Here is a 20,271-nt window from a genome sequence, read left to right as displayed (position 1 = left end):
ATTTTTTTAATATTCCAGAGAGAATGGAGAGGACTTATTTACCAGCAGTGTGTGGGTTTTGCTTCCTTTGTTTCCCGAATTCCTTGGTTAAAGCGGGGGCGGGGGGGCAGTGTTGTAATATATAACAAGCAAAACTGGCAGGAGAATACTAATTTTTTAAAAAATCCTTCCTGAATTGATTGAAATATCAAAACAATGTTTAATCTAATAGATGCTAATAGAAGATGATACAACAGCACTTGTCTTCCAAGAGAGCCTGTAATTAATAATTATCATATGGCAGTGTGTGTAGTATAGCCAGAAGATCCTAATATTGTGTGGCAGCCCAAAATTCTAACTCTTTTAGCATTGTGCATCACTAGGTGGTGAACTAGACTTGTTTTTTTAAAGTGAGAAACCATTCAGAGCTTGTTTGTCATTATCTGCTTCTATGTTATGACCCTGGTATTCCTTGGAGGTTGTCCTTCCAGATGCTAGCCAACGCTGATCCTGCTTAGTTTCCAAGACCTGATGAGACTGGGGTAGCCTGGACCATCCAAGTCAGGACTAAGGGAGCAGCTAAGTGAAGTTTAAGGGAGCTTGTAAGCAAACCTGAAACAAAAGCTTTCGGAACGGCAGGAAACCTGGCATGCAGAAGCACAAGCTGCAATCCCTGCCCGATCCATTTCCTCCTCCTTTGTTCATTGTATAACTCTTGTTCCTAGGGATCCCAATCCCCGGTCCCAGCAGGGGATCCCCCGATTTGGGGAGGGCTCCCCCGCTGGCCAGTTGGCCAGCGGGGGAAATCCTACCCCAAAATGACATTTCCGACTGTTTCTGGTAAACCGGAAGTGGCTTGAAAAACTGGAAGTGCTGCCCCAGAGCAGCCCATTTGAGTGGGGAAGCACAAAAGACCACTCAAATGGCTGCTAATAACTTCAGTGGTCCCTTTTGCTTCCCTGGGGAAACGAAAAGGACCACTCAAATGGCTGCAAACCTTCAGTGATTCTGATCACTGAGCAGGCTTGCAGCCAGTTTAGGCTAACAGCGATCCCTTTTTAGGGATCATTTTTGCTCCTCCTCCCCATTAGAAGGCGGGAGGACGAGCAAAATTGGACATTAAATGGCTAGCAGCCATTTGAGTGGTCCGTTTTCATCCCCTTAAATACCATTCAAATGGCTGCCAGTCATTTCCTGTTTGGGTTACTTCTGCTTTTACCAGAAGTGGTCCAAAACTCCGTTTGCATCCCCACCCACCTCCTGGAACATCCCCCTCAAAAGCCTCCACTGAAAAGATTAGGGGACTTGGCAACCCTAGTGAGTGAGTGTGTGTGAGAGAGAAAGAGAGCAGCCACCAGTTACTAGGGAATGAGGAAATGACTGTATTCAGGAGAACTGTGCTATTGTATTTTTATTTCTTTATATTAGGGAATGGGGAAGTCACCCAGCCACAGCCCCAAAGTCCCCAGGTATTTTCTTCATTAGACTTGGCAACCCTACTTTTTCCTATTTCCTTGCCAAACAACCAGAGCACACTTTGCCTGTATTTTATGCCACATGGGTATTTTCTTTTAAAAATAAAGGTTAATGGCAATCTAACCTTCTTTCCTTTAATCAGGGTTCCAACAGTACTTTCCTTGATGCCTGCTAGCTTTTCAGAGAGTGGGTGGGTCCATTATAGGGTTTCCATCCTTCCACTGGGGGTGGGGTTTCCCCCAATATCAGGGCCTCCAACTTGCTGGCATGGGGATGCTCTAGCATTTTGGTTAAAAACTCTACCATAAAATCTTTTTCCAAATTGCAAGAGCATCTCTGCATGATGTGCCTGATGTGATTCCATCACTTCCTAGTGATTTCATCACTTCCTAGTGATGTCATCATACTGGTCATATTGCATGCCAATGGAGCTCTTCAGGGGCGGGGCTGCCCTGCCAGCCAACCTTGTGCCATAGAGGTTTTTACCCACATGCTAGAGCATCCCCACATGATGTACCTGGCATGATTACATACTTCCTGGTGATGTCATCATGCCAGGCACATTGGGCACCGATGGAGCTCTTCAGGGCTGGGGTTCCCCCACTGGCTAATCGTGTGCCAGCAAGTTGGAAGCCCTGATATCAGGGGAAAATCCACACCCAGTGGGAGGATGGTAACCTTACAATGGACCCATCCACTTTCTGAAAAGCCAGCAGGCGTCAAGGGAAGTACTGTTGGAAATACCGTTGGAATCCCGATTAGAGGAAAGAAGGTTAGATTGCCATTAACCATTAACCTCGCAAAGAATATTCGGGGACAGTTCCTCCGCTGGCAGCCAGGTAAGAAGACATGGCAACCCTAGTCAAATTGTTGTACTCTGCTCTGAGCCCCCCAAAAGGGGGAAGAAGCAGAATAGAAATAAACTAATAATAATAATGTTATTAGCTGCTTTTGTTCAAATGATTTTCCACTGGAGGATCAAGAGGACTTATTTATTTATTTATTTATTTGTTTGTTTGTTTGTTTATTATTACTTTTCATTTATATCCTGCCCTCTCCGCAAGCGGACTCAGGGCGGTTTACAACATTATAAAACAATTAATCCAATAAAACATATAAAACCATAATTTACATATCAACTTTAAAACCATTCTATAGCACTATTTCAATCCAGTATAGGCGGTATTGACTTCTTAACTATGATCAGACCCACCGGTGTCCAGTGGCAGCCCTTTTTCAGTTAGATCACAAAAGCCTGTTTAAACAGTTCAGTCTTACAGGCCCTGCGGAATGCCGACAAATCCCGCAGGGCCCTTATAGCTTCTGGGAGGGTGTTCCAAAGTTCTGGCGCTGCCACCGAAAAAGCCCTGGATCTCGTTACACATAGCCTGGCTTTTCTTGGGCCAGGGGCGGACAACAGATTTTTTGTCCCTGATCGCAGTGCTTTCTGGGGGATATATGGGGAAAGGCGGTCCCGTAGATAGGCAGGTCCCTGACCATAGAGGGCTTTAAAAGTTAATACCAACACCTTGAAGCGAACTCGGAATACAACAGGCAACCAGTGCAGCTCTCTCAGCATTGGCTGAATGTACTCCCGTCGCGGCAGCCCCATTAGCAGCCGTGCCGCAGCGTTCTGCACTAGCTGTAGTCTCCGGGTTAGCATCAAGGGTAGCCCCATGTAGAGAGCATTACAGTGATCTATTCTTGAGGTGACCGTAGCATGGATTACCGTCGCTAAGTCATTGCACTCCAGGTAAGGGGCCAGCTGCCGCGCTTGCCGAAGATGAAAAAAGGCAGATCTAACAGTGGCTGCCACCTGAGCCTTCATTGTAAGGGAGGACTCAAGAAGCACGCCTAAGCTCTTGACCTTAGGGACCGGTATCAATGGTACCCCATCAAGAGCCAGCAGCTGGATCTCTCTCCCCGGACCGCCCCGACCCAGGTAGAGAATCTCCGTCTTCGTCGGATTCAATTTCAGCCAACTCAGTCTGACCCAAGAGGCCACGGCTTGTAACGCCAAGTCTAAATTTTCCAGGGTATAGTCAGACTGGCAACCCATCAATAGATAGAGCTGGGTGTCATCTGCATATTGATGGCAGCCCAGTCCGTACCTCCTGACAATCTGGGCAAGGGGGCGCATATAGATATTAAATAGCATCGGGGATAGGAACTCTCCCTGTGGCACCCCACAGCTAAGAGAGTGCCTCTGGGATGCTTCCTCCCCTATCACCACCCTTTGTCCCCGATCTTGGAGAAAGGAGATCAGCCATTGTAAGGCCAATCCCTGAATCCCCACATCGGCAAGGCGGCTAGTCAGTAGCTGATGGTCAACCGTGTCAAAAGCAGCTGACAGATCTAATAACAACAGCACTGCGGAACCGCCATGGTCCAGATGTCGCATAAGGTCATCTATGAGGGCGACCAGAACTGTCTCCGTCCCATGACCTGGCCGGAAGCCGGACTGGAATGGATCCAGTGCGGAAGTGTCCTCCAGGAATCCCTGCAGCTGAATCGGTACCGCCCGCTCTATGACCTTGCCCAGAAAGGGAAGGTTTGACACCGGCCGATAGTTCGCCAATATGGCCGGGTCTGCTGATGGGTTTTTTTAAGACGGGACAGACCACTGCCTCTTTAAGAGGTGTGGGAAAGGTCCCTTCAGTCAGGGACCTGTTGGTAATGTCCTGTAGTGGTTCACGCAGCCACGTTTGGCTAGCCTTTATAAGCCAAGAGGGGCACGGGTCTAACCTACTGTATTAATTATAGCGGGTAGGTCGTGTCAGAGCGACGAGACCTTATCTGCGAAAAAGCTCGTAAAAGCCTCACAGCCTATTTCCAATTCTCTATTATTTTGTTTGCCCTGCGGCAATTCTGTTAATGATCAAATTATACTAAACAATTGTGCTGGGCGTGAGGTCGCAGATGCGATTCTGGATGCAAAGTAATCCTTCTTTGCAATCCGAATAGCCATCTCATAGGTCCTCATAAATGACCTATATGATGTGCTCGTAGCTTCGTCACGAGCGTAGCGCCATTGTCTCTCTAGTCGTCTTAATCGTCGCTGATAAGTACCTTGGCTTTCTACAGTCAGTGTGTGGTTCCACTCCTCCTTCATGCTTTCCTTCTTCTAGGCTTCCCAACCCTCCCACGCTGGCGGGGGACCCCCGAACTTGCAGCCTCCTCCCCTGCTCTCAAGGGGCAGGGGCGGGGGGGGGGAGAGAGAACATACCTGTAGGCATCATGTTATTGTAGAGCTTCTGATCCGTTTTTAAAATGTGTCCCTTTAAGGCTGCACAGGAAACAGGAAGAGCTTCATGGAAAAGGGTCAGTAACAGTTTCCATGGAGAACGGCCCCTCCCTTTCTTTTCCTGTGCAGCCTTGCTTTCGTTTTCATAGCCAACAAAGTTCTGCTGGAAGAAGACCAAGTAAGCATTTGTGTGTGTGAGAGAGGGAGAGGGCAGGGAGGGGGGATTCCCTGGTATGGAGGCCTTCCCCCCCTTTAGAAAGCGTGGGGGGGAGGGAAATGTCTACTAGGCACTCTGTTATTCCCTATGGAGAACGATTCCCATAGGGAATAATAGGGAATTGATCCGTGGGTATTGGGGGCTCTGGGGGGGCTATTTTTTGAGGTAAAGGCACCAGATTTTTAGTATAGCATCTAGTGCCTCTCCCCAAAATACCCCCCAAGTTTCAAAACGATTGGACCAGAGGGTCCAATTCTATGAGCCCCAAAAGATGGTGCCCCTATCCTTCATTATTTCCTATGGAAGAAAGGCATTTAAAAAGGTGTGCTGTCCTTTTAAATGTGATGGCCAGAACTCCCTTGGAGTTCAATTATGCTTGTCACATCCTTGTTCCTGGCTCCACCCCTAATGTCTCCTGGCTCCGCCCCCAAAGTCCCCAGATTTTTCTTTAATTGGACTTGGCAACCCTACCTTCTTCCTAGGAGGTGTGAGGACAGAAGTATTCCATTTAGCTCTGCTTCCTGCAAAAGCCATTCAGGGTTTGGCTTAACCTCCCGAGGAAGCCAATTCTGGGGTGACTCCTTTCCAAATGTGCCTGCAAGCTCAAAAAGGTTGGGGACCCCTGTTCTAAATCATGGTTTTTAACGTTTTTGTAACATCAGTCACCATGACTGACTGAGACGCTTACCAAATTTGATGGGAAGAGTTAAGATCCAAACAGCAATCCCAAACTGTCAAGGCATAGCAGATAGTTTTTTTAAAAAACAGCTTCTCCAACTGCTTGGCGAATGCATGCCACCCACATGGGAGTCCCTGACCACTACTGCATTAATAATTTCTCCTGATAGTAATTATCTGAAACGATGACCAGAGATAATTTTAAACAAAATCTCGTTTGAAAGACATATTGCAATATTTATATTGCTTTCCATTTTCAGTGTCTGGCCTTGGTCCTTTCATCCTTTTCAAGTATGTTAATACCCTGTAATTGTTTTTACCATCCATGTCTCATTATAACTTACATTGTATACCAGTGGAATCATGTATACACTGATCGCCTTGAAGAGAGTTGTGTGTCACAAGCAACGTTCTTGAATGTTCAAGGAAAATGTTCTCTTGCCAGTAAAAACATATTTGGTTTGTTTGTTTGATTGATTGATTGATTTTTAGCCCTCCCTTCCCTGCATAGCAGAGAAGGTTGCAACGTGGTTAAAACATACAGCATAACTGAAGTATAATGCTACCTTAAAATCTTAAAAAGTACTAATTAATTCACTGAACATTACAAAAACATTGCGGAAGCATTTGATGGCATATGCTGCATGAAAAAGCCCCAAAAGGTAGCCATAGATGAAAAGAGTTCCTCCAAAATTCAAAACAGATTTGATTTAGTTCACATAAAATTAATTATGTGATTAAATGAAGTGGCACATTTAATATATAGTATAAGGCACAGATGGGTTGATTCTTGATTTATGGAGTAATATATTATCTCAAGATGATATGTGTTACCTTACTTTGAAGCTTTTACTTCATTATTACATTTCTAAAAAGTAAAGGCCAGGATCCACAGGAAATGTCTTTTGCACAAGACCTATTACAATGAGCAGAGTTGCACAAGAGTATTTCATGCGCTTTTGCACCTTCCCATTCATTTGAATGGACCTAGATTGACAGAATTTGCTGGTCAATTATGCTAATTATTTACATCCAGATAACGAAATCCCCTGAATCCATCCAAGCTGGGCACACAGTCTTGACTGGATACTCTGTTGCTCACCAATAATTTGGCAGGGAAAGAACAAATTAGGACACTATATCCAGACCTTCCAGTTCTTCCCCCAGTCATGGACAGCTAAAATTAGCACTCTGCATGTGCAGCTCTGTTCAGACTGCATAACTGTGCATACAGCAGCCTCTTGCAGGTGTTATTCCTCATCCCGCCAGTGTGACATGCAGGGCTTTTTTTGAGCAGGAATGCACAGGAACGCACTGCTGGCTTGCTTGGTGTCAGGGGGTGTGGCCTAATATCCAAATAAGTTCCTGCTGGGCTTTTTCTGCAAAAAAAAAAGCCCTGTGTGAAACAATGGCAACACCAGGGGGTGTGGCCTAATAGGCAAATGAGTTTCTGCTGGGCATTTTCTATTTTAAAAAGCCCTGGTGACATGCACAGAAGGTTTCTTCCATGTGTGCATGTCCTCTGTCCGAAATGCTTCTTAGTTGACACAAAGGCATTCTTTAAATCAGAATGTAATTCTTAGCATTTGCATGGCCCTTTCCTAATAATAATAATAATAATAAATTTTTATTTCTACCCTGCCCTCCCCGCCAAGGCAGGCTCAGGGCGGCTTACAAGACATGGTACAAGCCATGATATAACAATAAAATCAGAATAATAACAATTAAAATACAATTCATGAATTAAATTAAGTTAAAAGTTAATTTAAGTTGAGTTTCATGTGCTCAGAGGGGCCCCCTATGTACATTTCACCGTTCTAATGCATATCATGACCCTGTAAAATAGATTAGTTATTCTTATATTGCTCAAAGGCAAGCTGAGACTCACTGAAGGTGAATAAATGGAAAGAAAACATTTAAATTAAGAGATCTCTGCTTCAGATCCAGCCACGATGCCATACAATCATGGCAAAAGAAGTACCGTATCTCAGCATGTCTCTTACATTGCACATGAAGGGTATTTGTATATCTGAAAACACACAATCACACAAGACCTGGAAGCCTCAACCAATTATGGTCCCCTGGCAGTGCCTTAGCTTGATGGTTTGTTTGTTTTTTTGTTTTTTAAACACACACACACATCAGTCATGGCAGATTCCCAACTCCATGCTTACCTCCCTGCTTACCTGCCTCATCCAAAAAGCAGTTCTGTGGCAAGTTAAGGGTGGCTGTGGACCTTTAAGAGTATTTCTGCTAAAATTTCAACTTCTTACTTCTTTAAAAGCTTAGTCCTACTCAGAAGCTCTTATGCCCTCCCAAATAGTCCCTCTGGGCTGCTGCTGTCCAGTGGCATGGGTCACTTTTCTCTTTCCCCACCCAACTGAACATTGCCTTCCTAACTTCCTTACCCATTCTCTATGCAGATGCCTTTATTGCCCTGTTTTAGTTATATTACTGCTGCCCGTGTTCATTACTTTCTTCCATACATTTCTCAAACCTTGCAGGATGGTTGTCTGCTGGACTGGAGTCTGCTATTGTGTCTGAAGCGGATGAAAGTCTAAGGATCAGCCCTTTAATCATGTTTCTCTAAAATGAACATGATACTAACTAATACCAGATGCAAGCCCTAATTGTGCTCAGCAAGCTCCTTTGGGACAGAAATAATTATAAGTGTGGTTATGCATACAGTTGGTATTGTTTTGCATATATTTCTCATAGATATGCAGTTAGCTGTTGTGATTTATATGCCACAAACCAGCCAAAGCCAGTAAGCTTTTCTTCCAGATGCACCCCAGGATCCCTTACCATTTCAGTATCAGCATCCAGTTTGGGAACCATAGATCAGGGACTAGCTTGATTCTACTTTGTCATCATTGAAGTCATTTGCCACCAGTTAATTTGCTCATTGTTTTAAACACAATATTCAAGAGCTGCTTTGTAGTTTTATTGCTTTGTTTTCTGCGTCTCTGCATTGAAGAGTACATTGCAATTGCAGTCAGTTACTGTTGCATGAGTAGACAAAGAAATTTGCCTGACCAGATTGTCTCCTACCCTCAGCCTGCTCATCTCTCCAGCAAACGCTGATTCCCACATTCCTCACCTCACCTGAAGGCATAAGCAATCTTTGCATGAATACGCCGAGTTGTGTGCCATGCTTGTCACCCGCTATGATCTAAAAGTGAAGCCAGCCTTCCTTACAAAATAAATGCACAAAATGCAGTTAACTGAAGGCTAAAAAGAGAAATAAAATATGGAGGAGTGAACATTAAAATGGGGCCCTTCAACATTTATAGTTGAGGAATATGTGTTTGGTAGCAAAGATGACCCTTTAGAAAACTTGAGGTAATTTAATATGCTTTTAGCAGTGTGCCTGAGCATAAATAACCAGGCGGTGACTGAGGGATGCTTCCTATTGGCATCACTGAGCCTGAGATAATCATGCAAGGTACTGTCTGAGCTTTTGAACTGCTTCGTATATTTTTGTAGGTCACAGTCTGACCTATATGATTCCTTCTTCTTACTATAAGCCATCAGCACACATGGCCATTGTATTAGTGTGTGCCCTATTTGCAAGCCCCACAGGATGTAAACAAGCTTCTTTTCAGTTGAGACAATAGACAAATGTTCTCTAACTGTTTTGCCAGGTCTGGAAGTACTGTCATGTGCCTGGTGACAGAACCATAGAAAAGCACAGGTGTGATTTCATTTTCCTTGGATTCCAGAGTTTAATGCCACTTTACATGGCTCAGAGCTTGCCAGTATGTGCACATGTATATAAAGTGCTGTCAAGTCACAGCTGACTTATGGAGACCCCCTGCCCAGCAAGGAGCTTTCAAGGCAAATGAAAAGCAGAGGTGGTTTGCCATTACCTTCCTCTACAGCCTTCCTTGGGGGTTTCCTGTTCAACTACTCAGAAGCTGACCCTGCTTAGTTTCCAAGATCAGATGAGATCAGTCTGTACCTTCACTCCCTTGCCTATGTACCTTACCATAATAAAGATATTGGTGAGTATCGTATCAATAAGGGTTGTGAAACTGAGCTCTTTGTATGAATTACTTATTTTAAGTGACATAAAATATGCCATAATACTGCATGGTATTGACCTCAATGTGATCCAAGTGGTAGCATGCATGGGTGTGATGTTATGGGGGGGGGGGTCTCCAATGTAGTGCCCATGGGCACCATAACACCCATCCCTTTCCTGGTGCCTGCCGAATGCTTTGAAAAAGTGGATAGGACAGATGAAGCTTTTTACCAGCAAGGCTTCTGATTGGTCACTGGAGATTTGATTGGCTATGCAAATTTTTAAAAGTGTTGCTTTGGCAGAATCTGTCTCCACAGCACGTGTATCTTCACTGTCTGACTACAGCAGTCTTTTTGTGGCTTGTTTCGCCTCCTGCAGCAGTTATTTTGTGGCAGCCATTTTGTAGTTGCGCCCTACCACACTTTGCCAGAATTTCAAAAGTTCCTGCAAGCTCAGAAAGGCTGGGGACCCCTGCTACAGAGTCTACCAAAGTTGCCATTTTCCTCCAGGGGAACCACTCTCCATGGTCTGGAGATCAGTTGTAATTCTGGGAGAAATCCAAGCCCCATCTGGAGATTGACAAACCTGGGGGACTGTGTAGAAAAAAAAAAAGTAGGTCCTGATAGTCTTTTAACTTGTCTCTTGACAAAATTAGTTGATTAACTGATAGTAAATTTACTCAACTGTATAGAAGTATGTGTAATACTCCTTTGCTCAAGTTATCATTTTGGGGGTAGCCAGTCCACTGAGAATACCAATTTATTGTTTCAAGAAAGCACTGCAGATTTGCTTTCCTGGAGTTGCTGTGACTAACAATAATGCTCCTTTTGGCTTTGACAGTTTCCATGGAGTTAGAAGCAGCTTTGAAGGGGAGTTTTTTGTTCACATTTTAGAGAGCCAGCCAACAGTGATCTAAATGTGTTTAAGCAATTGGGTTTTCAATGACCAGCCTTTTTTTAGAGTTGTGATTGTGAACAAGAATAGGAATGGTGAATTCACGGGCAGCTGGCCACATCTTGATTTCAGAAACAGCACTTTAAAAGCTTGTTCCGACAGTAGTACGTCATTAATTCATAGTATCACCATAAGCTGGAAGTGATTTGATGGTTCTGAACACACACACACAATAGAATACAGTGTTTATGAAAGAGCTATTCAATGATTCCAGCTCTATTAAGGTAAAAGGACAGTTTAATCCGTTCCCTGTCTTAACAGTCATTCAGGTATAAGAGTGGAGTTAACAAGGTAGTATTATAAAGTAATCTATAAGATCAATGTTTGTGCCCTGTTCAGCCTTACCCTTGGGGGGATTCAGATGTCTATAAGTGGTGATACATGAGACTTGCAGGGGGGGGGATTGGAATGCTGGGTGAGAGGCACCCACCCATTCCTGCATCCCTGCTCTTGCAGAGTCCGGGGGGGGGGGGGATACACAAGGCTGTGCAGTCACAAGTGGAAGAAAGACTGGGTGTCAGGAAGTGACAATTCAGCACACCTGGCACGGGGAGGGGGGGTATGGGGATGAAGCTTGAAACCAGAAGGCCGGCTGCTCTTTTCTCTGAGTGGCTGAAGCAAAGCTGCTGGGCAGGCTGCTGGTGAAGAGCAAAGTGGTGGCAACGGCTCCCACTTCCCCCTCTCCACCCATCTGCTCGCTCACTTCTTTGCCTTCCATTCCACCAAATATCTGATTCATGAGGAGGGGCGGGAAGCACCGTCTCTTCCTGTTCTGCCCTTCTCTTCCTGAACCATCCACCAGCGTAATCATCTGTGAATGGAGTAAACCCAACCCTCTCCTGATATAAACACATACACCTTTCCACCTAAATTGTGCCTGTCTTGACTTTGCTACCAGTGTAACAAGCTCAACTGTTTTTAGTAGCTAGAAACTGAGAATTGTGTCAATTGTCCCTGACAATTTCAGCTAAGTCTAAAAGAAGACACACGTTTTTTAGGGTTTGTGAATCTTCTCCACTTCGGTTAATGCCTATTATAAATCATCATTAGTTTAACTTTTCCTGCTTTTCCTATGTCAATCACTCTTCCAGCAAATGTAATAAAATCAGGGCTTTTTTTTTTTTTTTAGCAGGAATGCAGTTCTGGCTGTCTTGGCGTCAGGGGTGTGCGGCCTAATATGTAAATGAGCTTCTGCTGGACTTTTTGTACAAAAAATAAAGCCCTGAGTAAAGATAACCCCCTTGCTTACTCCAGATGCTGGCTCACACTGTTTTCCAAATAGATTCACATGCAGCTCCATTACCTGTGACAGTCTGACATGGTGTACCAAACCCCTTGCTGCATTAATCCCCGCTAGCTCTTCCACCATTTCTTTCACAGGTCCCTATCCCCACACTGGTGAAGGTGTCAAGACAGGATTTCATTCTGTCAGTTTCACAGATGCCTCTTTGTGGTTGGGTTTATTTTTATGTTAAAGGTATTGATGTGTGCGCTAGTTCATCAGGTCCTCCAGCCTATCAGGTTCATCAGAGAAGAGAGGTTGAGAATGGTTTAGTTTAGAATAAACTGAACAGGTGAATGCAGTTATTTTATACAGCTGTAATATTATTATCTCTCTCTTGGCTATCAATCTCTACTTTAGAAAATCTCTGTTCACTTTGGAAGGTGGCATCCTTCAACTAATAGGATTTTCCACTGGAGGATCAAGAGGACTGATAAGTACCTTGGCTTTCTACAGTCAGTGTGCGGTTCCACTCCTCCTTCATGCTTTCCTTCTTCCCAGGAGGTGTGAGGACAGAAGTATTCCATTTAGCTCTGCTTCCTGCAAAAGCCATTCAGGGTTTGGCTTAACCTCCTGAGGAAGCCAATTCTGGGGTGACTCCTTTCCAAATGTGCCTGCAAGCTCAAAAAGGTTGGGGACCCCTGTTCTAAATCATGGTGGCATAAATCAAGGTGGCATCCTTCAACTAATAGGAGTGGCACAGAATTCTGCAGCTTTTGTATTCTATTGGCTCTATCAATCTCCACTACTGTTTGTACAATTTAGTGCTCTTTCATATCTATGGCTTGCTCATGAGGTACCACTTAAACCTTAGACTAATTTCACATGTCCCCTGTAAAGCAATTTTTCACCTGCTGTTAATGTGCTTGTGCAAAGAAAAATACGCATGATATTAAAAAATGAAGGAAGGTTGTGAAATCCGAGTTTAAGTGTGGTACTCTTAAAATCTACAGAGGCAGTATATATCTGAGAGGCTGCTACATTCTCATCTTTCAAACGTAGAGAATTGTGGCAGAGGGTCAGTGAAAAAGACGCAAAGCAATAAACTGTCAATGGTGGTAAAGCAACTCTGATCTCATTTCCACCCTTTTTATGCTAATAAGAGAGAGTAAAAGGTATTTTATACTGTCTCCAATAACGGACCACTGGATCCTCAGTTTTCAGCATGACATTTTTCAGAGCACAGAGAATCAGATGACTGTGTTCCCCTGGAAAAACTGGGAACTATAGAGTGGCCTCTGTTTTCTGTAACCACTGCATTGCCATATCACATTCAGTGATCTGTAAAGTGCCTCTGAATGCTTTAGATTTCAAAAGGAGCTCTAGGAAACCTGGTTGTGTAGAAAAAAGGTGGCAAAGAGAGTGGGTAAATCCTTTGTTCTGTTTCTGGGCAGCCCAGATCACTTTCTAGTTATCAGCCAAGGCTGTTTTTTACTTTAGAAAATCTTTGTTCACTTTGGAAGGTGGCATCCTTCAACTAATAGGAATGGCACAGAATTCTGCAGCTTTTGTATTCTATTGGCTCTCCTGGCTCACACTCATCACTTGAGAAAGTAGTATAATTTACTTTCTTAGCCAGAATAGAAAGAGGGTGAACCTCCAGCCTAGGGTTGCCAGCTCTGGGTTGGGAAGTACCTGGAGATTTAATTTAATTTTAATTTTTAATTTTGTGATTTATACCACACCCTATCCCACAAGAGATGTGAGGGGTAAAGCCCAGGGAGGGAGAAGAAACAGTTTCAGTTTATCTGGAAAACAGAGAAAATTAAAGCGAAAGCTGGAAATTCTAATGTGGAGTTAGCTGCTCAGCTAGCAACCTGGAGGCTGCATGGGTCCGCTATACTGTTTTGGGAATCTTCACGTGAGATCTGTAGTTGTGCTGCCTGCTTTTATTTGTTCTCAATATGTCTTGCTTTTATATTTGTAATTCAAACTGAAGGGCTACAAAGGCACCATAAGTCTCTAGCACTCTCTTTTTCAAAGGACACTAAGGGCGTTTTCGCACAGGGCTTACCCCGGAGCGACGTCCCTCTTCACTGCACAGCGTCTGCGCGGATTTCGCACCAACTGCTCCGCAGAACCAGGAAGAGCCGCAAAGTGCCGCGGCTTTTGCATCGCAAATGTAAACCGCCAAAAACCAGTTTACATTTGCGACGCAAAAGCCGCGGCTCTGTGGAGCAGTTGGTGCGAAATCCGCGCAGACGCTGCGCGGTGAAGAGGGACGTTGCTCCGGGGTAAGCCCTGTGCGAAAACGCCCTAACTCTTCTAGTTCTACACACCTGAAGCTCAGGCAAGTGGGATCACTTAAAAATATAAAAACATGTGGCTCTCTGGAAGGATATTTATTTGCCATCAAGACAATTCTTTGCTTTCTGCATGTCAGCAGCATATTGAACATTTCAGGGAAGAATAACAAGGAAGAACAGTCAATGGCTGGCACAGGGACATTTATTCTTTTTCATCATGTACACTTCATGACATAGAAAAACATTAATGGAGGGTACATGTTGTGTAAAAGACCAATATATTTCCTGTTTTGTCTCATTAACACAAAGGAAATATGCTGGCAAACAGTTATCTTTTCCTTTTGTGTCAGCATAAGGAATAAGAGTTCACAACAGATACATAAGGTTATTTCAAATTCAAGGAACCTGGGGGGGTGGGGATGACTGCGGGATTGCTTCCATGGGCACAGAGGGTTGGATTTTATGAAGTTCCTGCTTGCTCAAGAGCACAGTGGACAATTTTACCAGATTATCCATCCTTACTGCAGCCAGCATGCCATGGTGCGTTTTATTTATGAGCGTCCCTCAACCCTCAACAGACAGTTTTCACGGGTGCTGGGTGGAAGGGAAGGTAGGAAAAGATCACTTTTGTGAACCCAATAAGGTCTCTTTAATTCAAGGGCCTTTTTCTGGTCACATATCTACATCTGCATGACTACACATCATATCTTCATAGGCTCGCCATAAGTTGAAAGTGACTTCATGGCACTCACACATATCTACATCCTCTGTGAGGTAGCAGGCCCTGCTCCAGTGACAAAATGTCTCAGCTCTAATGACAAAGTGTCTGGAATGAGGGAATAAACAGGGGAGTTTAGCATATGTGAGAGTTCCCCAGCAGGGCGAAGAAGCCAGGGCACTAGTCTCTTCATGTCCCTAATAGGGTAAGCAGACTTTCCACTAACAAATCCACATAAACAGGAAATTTATAAAAAGGGGGATTAAAACAAAAAATAATCAGGAATGTAGAATGCCAGCAAGAGGTTGGAGGCTATCCGGTGTATTGCGCTGAGTGTAACATGTATGACTCTCTGCCAACTGGACAGAAGCAAGGAATTCCTGGTTCTCAGGGAACACGTTTGCACCCTTGAGGCCAATGTTGCTGACCTGGAGAAACAGAGACAGTCTGGGAACTTGTTGGATGTGTCCTACTCTGAGAATAGCAGCTCTGCTGCTGTTAGGGAGTATGAGGGTCAAGGGGAAACAGGGCACCATGCTGATGAAATGGGGAATATTCCCTCAGAAGGGACCCCTTCTTCAGTTGGCGAGCAGGTATCCTTTTACACCAAGGAACCATCCCTGGATAGGGAGGGAGCAGGGCTCTTTGTAGTAGGTAATTTGATCCTTAGGCATGTAGATAGATGCATGTTGAACCCATGTACTGACCACATGGTGACTTGCCTGCCTGGTGCAAAGGTAGCAATAGGGGTCTCGATAGGCTGGTAAAAATTGCTGGGGAGGAGCCAGTGCTCATGAAACATTTTGCACCAACCAGAGCTGGTGCCAGGTTTTTTGCGCTACACACACATTTACACCCCGGTAGAGGCACTTGGGCTGCAGCAGGGACTGTGCAGAACTTCTCTTCAGCATGGGCATCGCAGCTACGCATCTTGACGCACATGCAAGAGCCCCCAGCAGCAGCTCAGCTGGCATTTTAGAATTTTCTGGCTGCCAGCCAGCTCTAACTTTGTCAACAATGACAGTATGCGGTTATATTTTAGAGGGACTTGTATTCTCTCTCTCTCTTTCTCACGCAAACATCAGATATTTCTCTCAGTTCCAGGGTGTGCTGCCCTGGACAGAGGAAGAATGTATGCACATGCTCAGTTCCTCTAAGCTGATGAGTTGTTCATAAAAATTGCTCTCGAGAAGGGGGGAGAGGGCTCTGCCTCCCCAAAGTGTGTGTGTGGGGGGAGTATTTGTGAAATTCCTGCATTGTGCAGGGGGTTGGACTAGATGACCCTGGAGATCCCTTCCATGATTTTACTTAGGAAGGTCTCCAACATGGTGCTTCCTGTGACTTGGTGTCTGGAATGTGGCAAGTAGTGGCTAGACTGAACAGTGCTTAGAGCATATGTTGTCGCAGTGCTCCTGCTTGATTAGCCGTGGGGAGGAATGAAGGGGGGAGAAGACCTGCCAAAACAGGCTGTGGCATTTCCCACCCCACTCATAATTGTGGTTCCAGGCTGCATCATTTTGGCAGCTCTAGGTTGGTGGGAGCCCTATCCTGCTGTGATTTTGTTTCTTTTGAATGCTTGTCAGGGAATAAAGCTGTCATTTCCCCAATGTTTTTCGTCCCTTTCCTTAATTTCAGTCTTCCTGAAATGGTGACAATGGGGTGTAGTGCTTAGATATTTTGACTGTTGTGGGGGAGATTCCAATCACTGCTCAGCCATAGAGCTCTGTCTTATTCCCACACATTTACGGGGGGTGGGGGAGAGCTTGGAACACCTTTCTTCCTGTGGGGCAGCTGATAATAATAATAATAATAATAATAATAATAATAATAATAATAATAATAATAATAATAATAATAATAATAATAATAATAATAATAATAAATTTATAAAATAAATAAAGCTGAGGGATGAGAGGTGGGGTTGGGATCACAGGCAGAGCTCCAGAGCTCCTCCACCCTCCCCAGCCATGTGCAAAAAAAAAAAAAAAACTCTTTAAGCCTTTCCCCAGCCACACAACAGGAGGATTGCTGTCCTCCAAAACTGAAATGACTTACTCAAGAGTCAACCTTCTTGGAATCCAGCTGCAGCCACTGCAAGGCTTTTGTCTACTGTTGCATCTCTGATGCCCACCCCCCTGCTCTCTTTCCTCTTTCGGAAGCAAACCCTTCCCCAACCCCCAACCTCCTTGCTCAGCCTCTCAGCTGCTTCAACCCTTGTGGAGCTGCAGACAGAGGAAAGAAGAGGCTTTTCCTGCCCTCATCTTTGAGAGCAGTGCCCAGAAGACCCTGGTGGACTGCACTGGGCTTCAGCCTGGCTGCTGTCATCATGGGAGGGAGGGTATGGGACACCTTTCCTTGCATGGGGCAGCTGAGGGATGGGGGGGCGGGCCAGGATTGCAGAAAGAGCTCCAGAGCTGGCAGGTGGTGCCCCCAGAGTGAGAATGGATCAATCAGCTCCCCAGCAGAAGCCTGATTCTCCAGGGCCAACTTGATCTCCGAGGGGAGGTGGGCTGGATCCTGCGCTGTACTCCGTGAGACTGCACAAAGAGTCTGTGGGCAGCACAGAATTAGTGGATGCAACATATGAAATTCACTGCCACAGAAGGTGGTGGCAGCTACAAGCATAGACAGCTTCAAGAGGGAATTGGATAAACATATGGAGCTGAGGTCCATCAGTGAGGTCCATCACAAGGTATAGATGAAACTCTCTGTCTGGGGTACGTAATGCTCTTTATTCTTGGGGGCAGCAATGGGAGGGCTTCAAGTGTCCTGACCCCACTGATGGACCTCCTGATAGAACCTGGTTTTTTGGCCACACTGTGTGACATGGCTTCTCTTATGTTCTTACAGAAGAGGAGTGCAAAGCCTGCCCGAGAGACTTGGGGCCCCAGAGGCTTGGCTGCCTCCCTTTCCTGAAAGCCTCCACCACCCCACCTCATTCGTCACAACCTGTTCAGTGGGACTTGATCCCAAGAAAGTGTGTTCTCCAAAGTGCAGTGGGAGTCAGGACCAGAAATGTCTCCTGCCTTGCACTCTTGGGGGGAAGAGGAGAAGGAACTCTCCAAAACTATGAGACACTCACACATCTCCTAGCGGCTGCAGCTCCACCTCAGTGCTCTGGCCTCCTCCGGCAAGATTGAGACAAAGGGGGAAAAGTGTTCTATTAATAATAAAGCAAGGGCAAGTGCAGCAGTAGTGGGGAAGGGGCATTGGAATGACAGGGTGCATGTAGGGAGAGGTGCCCACTGCCCGCCCCCCATGGTGCTGGCATGCCTTAGGCAGTCTCCTGCTTAGCTGACTGGGACGTGCCGGCCCTGCCACCAGAGATGCAAGGAAATGTAAAAATGCAGTTGTGTGGTCCTGGAGCAAAAATGTAGGTTGCTAGGCAGGAGACTTAAGACCAGAATCTCCAAGGTAGCCTTCTCAGAAGTGCTGCCTGTTACACATGCAGGGCCAGCTAGGCAAGCACAAATTAGGAGTCTCAATGCATGGATGAGATGATGGTGTAGGGAGGAAGAGTTTAAGTTTGTTAGGCACTGGGATGCTTTTTGGAACAAACAGGACCTGTACAAAAGAGACTACCTCCATTTGTCCCCAAAAGGAACCAGACTGCTGGTGCTTAAAATAAAAAAAAGTGGCAGAGCACATTTTAAACAAAATCTAGGGGGGAAGCTGAATGATGAAATGTCTGTGGTTTGAGATGCCTCATCTCAAACAGATGAAGGGGTAGCTGTTACTATTCTACAGGAAAATAGATGAGGGCTGGCCACTGAGAGAATGACAAACAATATGGACTGCCTAGCAAGGTCTTTAAAAAACCTGTTCATATTACAGGCAATACAAAAAACGACACACTGTGATATACTGGCTAACAACATTTAATAAAACTTTTAAAAGAGTCACGTAAGTCTTTTGTACACATTATAAAGTAGTACAACTTTACAATATTACAAAGAAAGTTCCATCCCAATGAGCACCCAGATAGAGGCTCATTTCATCTGTCTTCCTCAGAAGTATTCCTATTTCCTTTAAAGTCATCAACCTCGTGTTATAATCAGTGAGCAGGGGGTTCAGAAAAGATCAAGTGGAAAAACTGGTAGAACCCAACCTGCTGGTATTTCCTTGGGAAAAAGCAACAACTGTGATGTCATGTGCACATTGCACTCCTAAATGGAGACGTGGTAAAGAAGACCACTGCACCAATTTGAAGGATGGTTCTAAATAGTAACTGGTTATCTGACCATTCATGTTCTTGACCCTGAATCATTTATAAATAATAAGACTGATCTGAAAACATACCTTTGAGGAATCCTAATGATCACCTCCCTTTATTATCAATTTACTCTGACCCTCTGATTTCTGTTTTAATGCAATCCTAAAAACACTTTCCCAACAAGCCCCATACACCTGAGTAGGATTCCAAATGGACCTGTTAAGGATTGCGCTCCTATTTTGCTATTGATCGTTTACACCATGACTGTTAAGATTTTAGGAGCCTTTGGTTAAGTATTTTGTGAACTACTTTTTAATAGGAGGGGGAGAGAGAGAGAGAGAACACTACAAAGAATTCTAAAATGTTGGCATGGCCAAGCTTTTACAGAATACATATTGTTTTTTCTCTGCAAGACTGTTCTGTTTGACATATTACTATAATTGCTTCTGCCATTCTCTGGAACAGATGTTAGGCTGAATCCCGCTTTTTAAAACAGAGCTATTGGGGTTACTTTCCATTTCTTTTGCAAGTAAACTGATATCAGTGATATAAACTGTGGTGTAGAATATAGGCGCACTCAGAATCACTAGTAGGAGTAAAAACAATGTCTCAATCAACTGCATTTAATTTGCATAATGTCCTTGTGTAACAAAGTGAAAATCAATTTCTTTATAGTGGTTTAACTTTAATTGCTTTAGAGTGTTTGTTTAGTAATGTCTAATTGAACTGATGTGAATTTTAATTGTTGGCTTTAATGAAGTTTGAGTTTTTGTAAACCTTTGTATTAGCAGGCAAATTGCAATGTAAAGATTTGAAAAAGTAGCACATTTTCTCATTTGACTGAAAAATGTTAAAACCCCTGTTCAGTTAGCCAGTGCTGTTGGGTTCCAGAGAACAAATCAAATTGAGCCATTGCCTCAGGGAACCTTACATGTAGGCCCTTTTCATGTTACCACTCTAAACCAGATGTTATTCATTGTTGGCCCAATTTTGAGTAAAGTGATACAGGGATGGGGCTTTCAGACAATGAATTTCCTTCCATTAATGAGCCGTCTCCAGGGCTGTTTTTGTAGAAAAGCCCAGCAGGCCACACTCCCTGACATCACCATTGTTTCACACAGGACTTTTTTGTAGAAAGACCCAGGAACTCATTTGCATATTAGGCTACACCCCCTGACACCAAGCCAGCTGGAACTGCACTCCTGTGCATTCCTGCTAAAAAAAAATCCCTGACCATCTC

At 44.5% G+C, this 20,271-nt stretch overlaps 1 protein-coding gene across 1 annotated transcript in view; it reads left to right on the top strand.

The window, feature by feature from the left end:
- JAKMIP2 (janus kinase and microtubule interacting protein 2) overlaps positions 1 to 20,271 on the top strand; it is a 194,418-nt gene that overhangs the window by 20,856 nt on the left and 153,291 nt on the right. The window lies entirely within an intron of this gene.

This window comes from Heteronotia binoei, chromosome 5 (genome assembly GCF_032191835.1).
Source record: "Heteronotia binoei isolate CCM8104 ecotype False Entrance Well chromosome 5, APGP_CSIRO_Hbin_v1, whole genome shotgun sequence".
NCBI classification, from domain to species: domain Eukaryota; kingdom Metazoa; phylum Chordata; class Lepidosauria; order Squamata; family Gekkonidae; genus Heteronotia; species Heteronotia binoei.
This window is presented reverse-complemented; position numbering and strand designations above follow the sequence as displayed.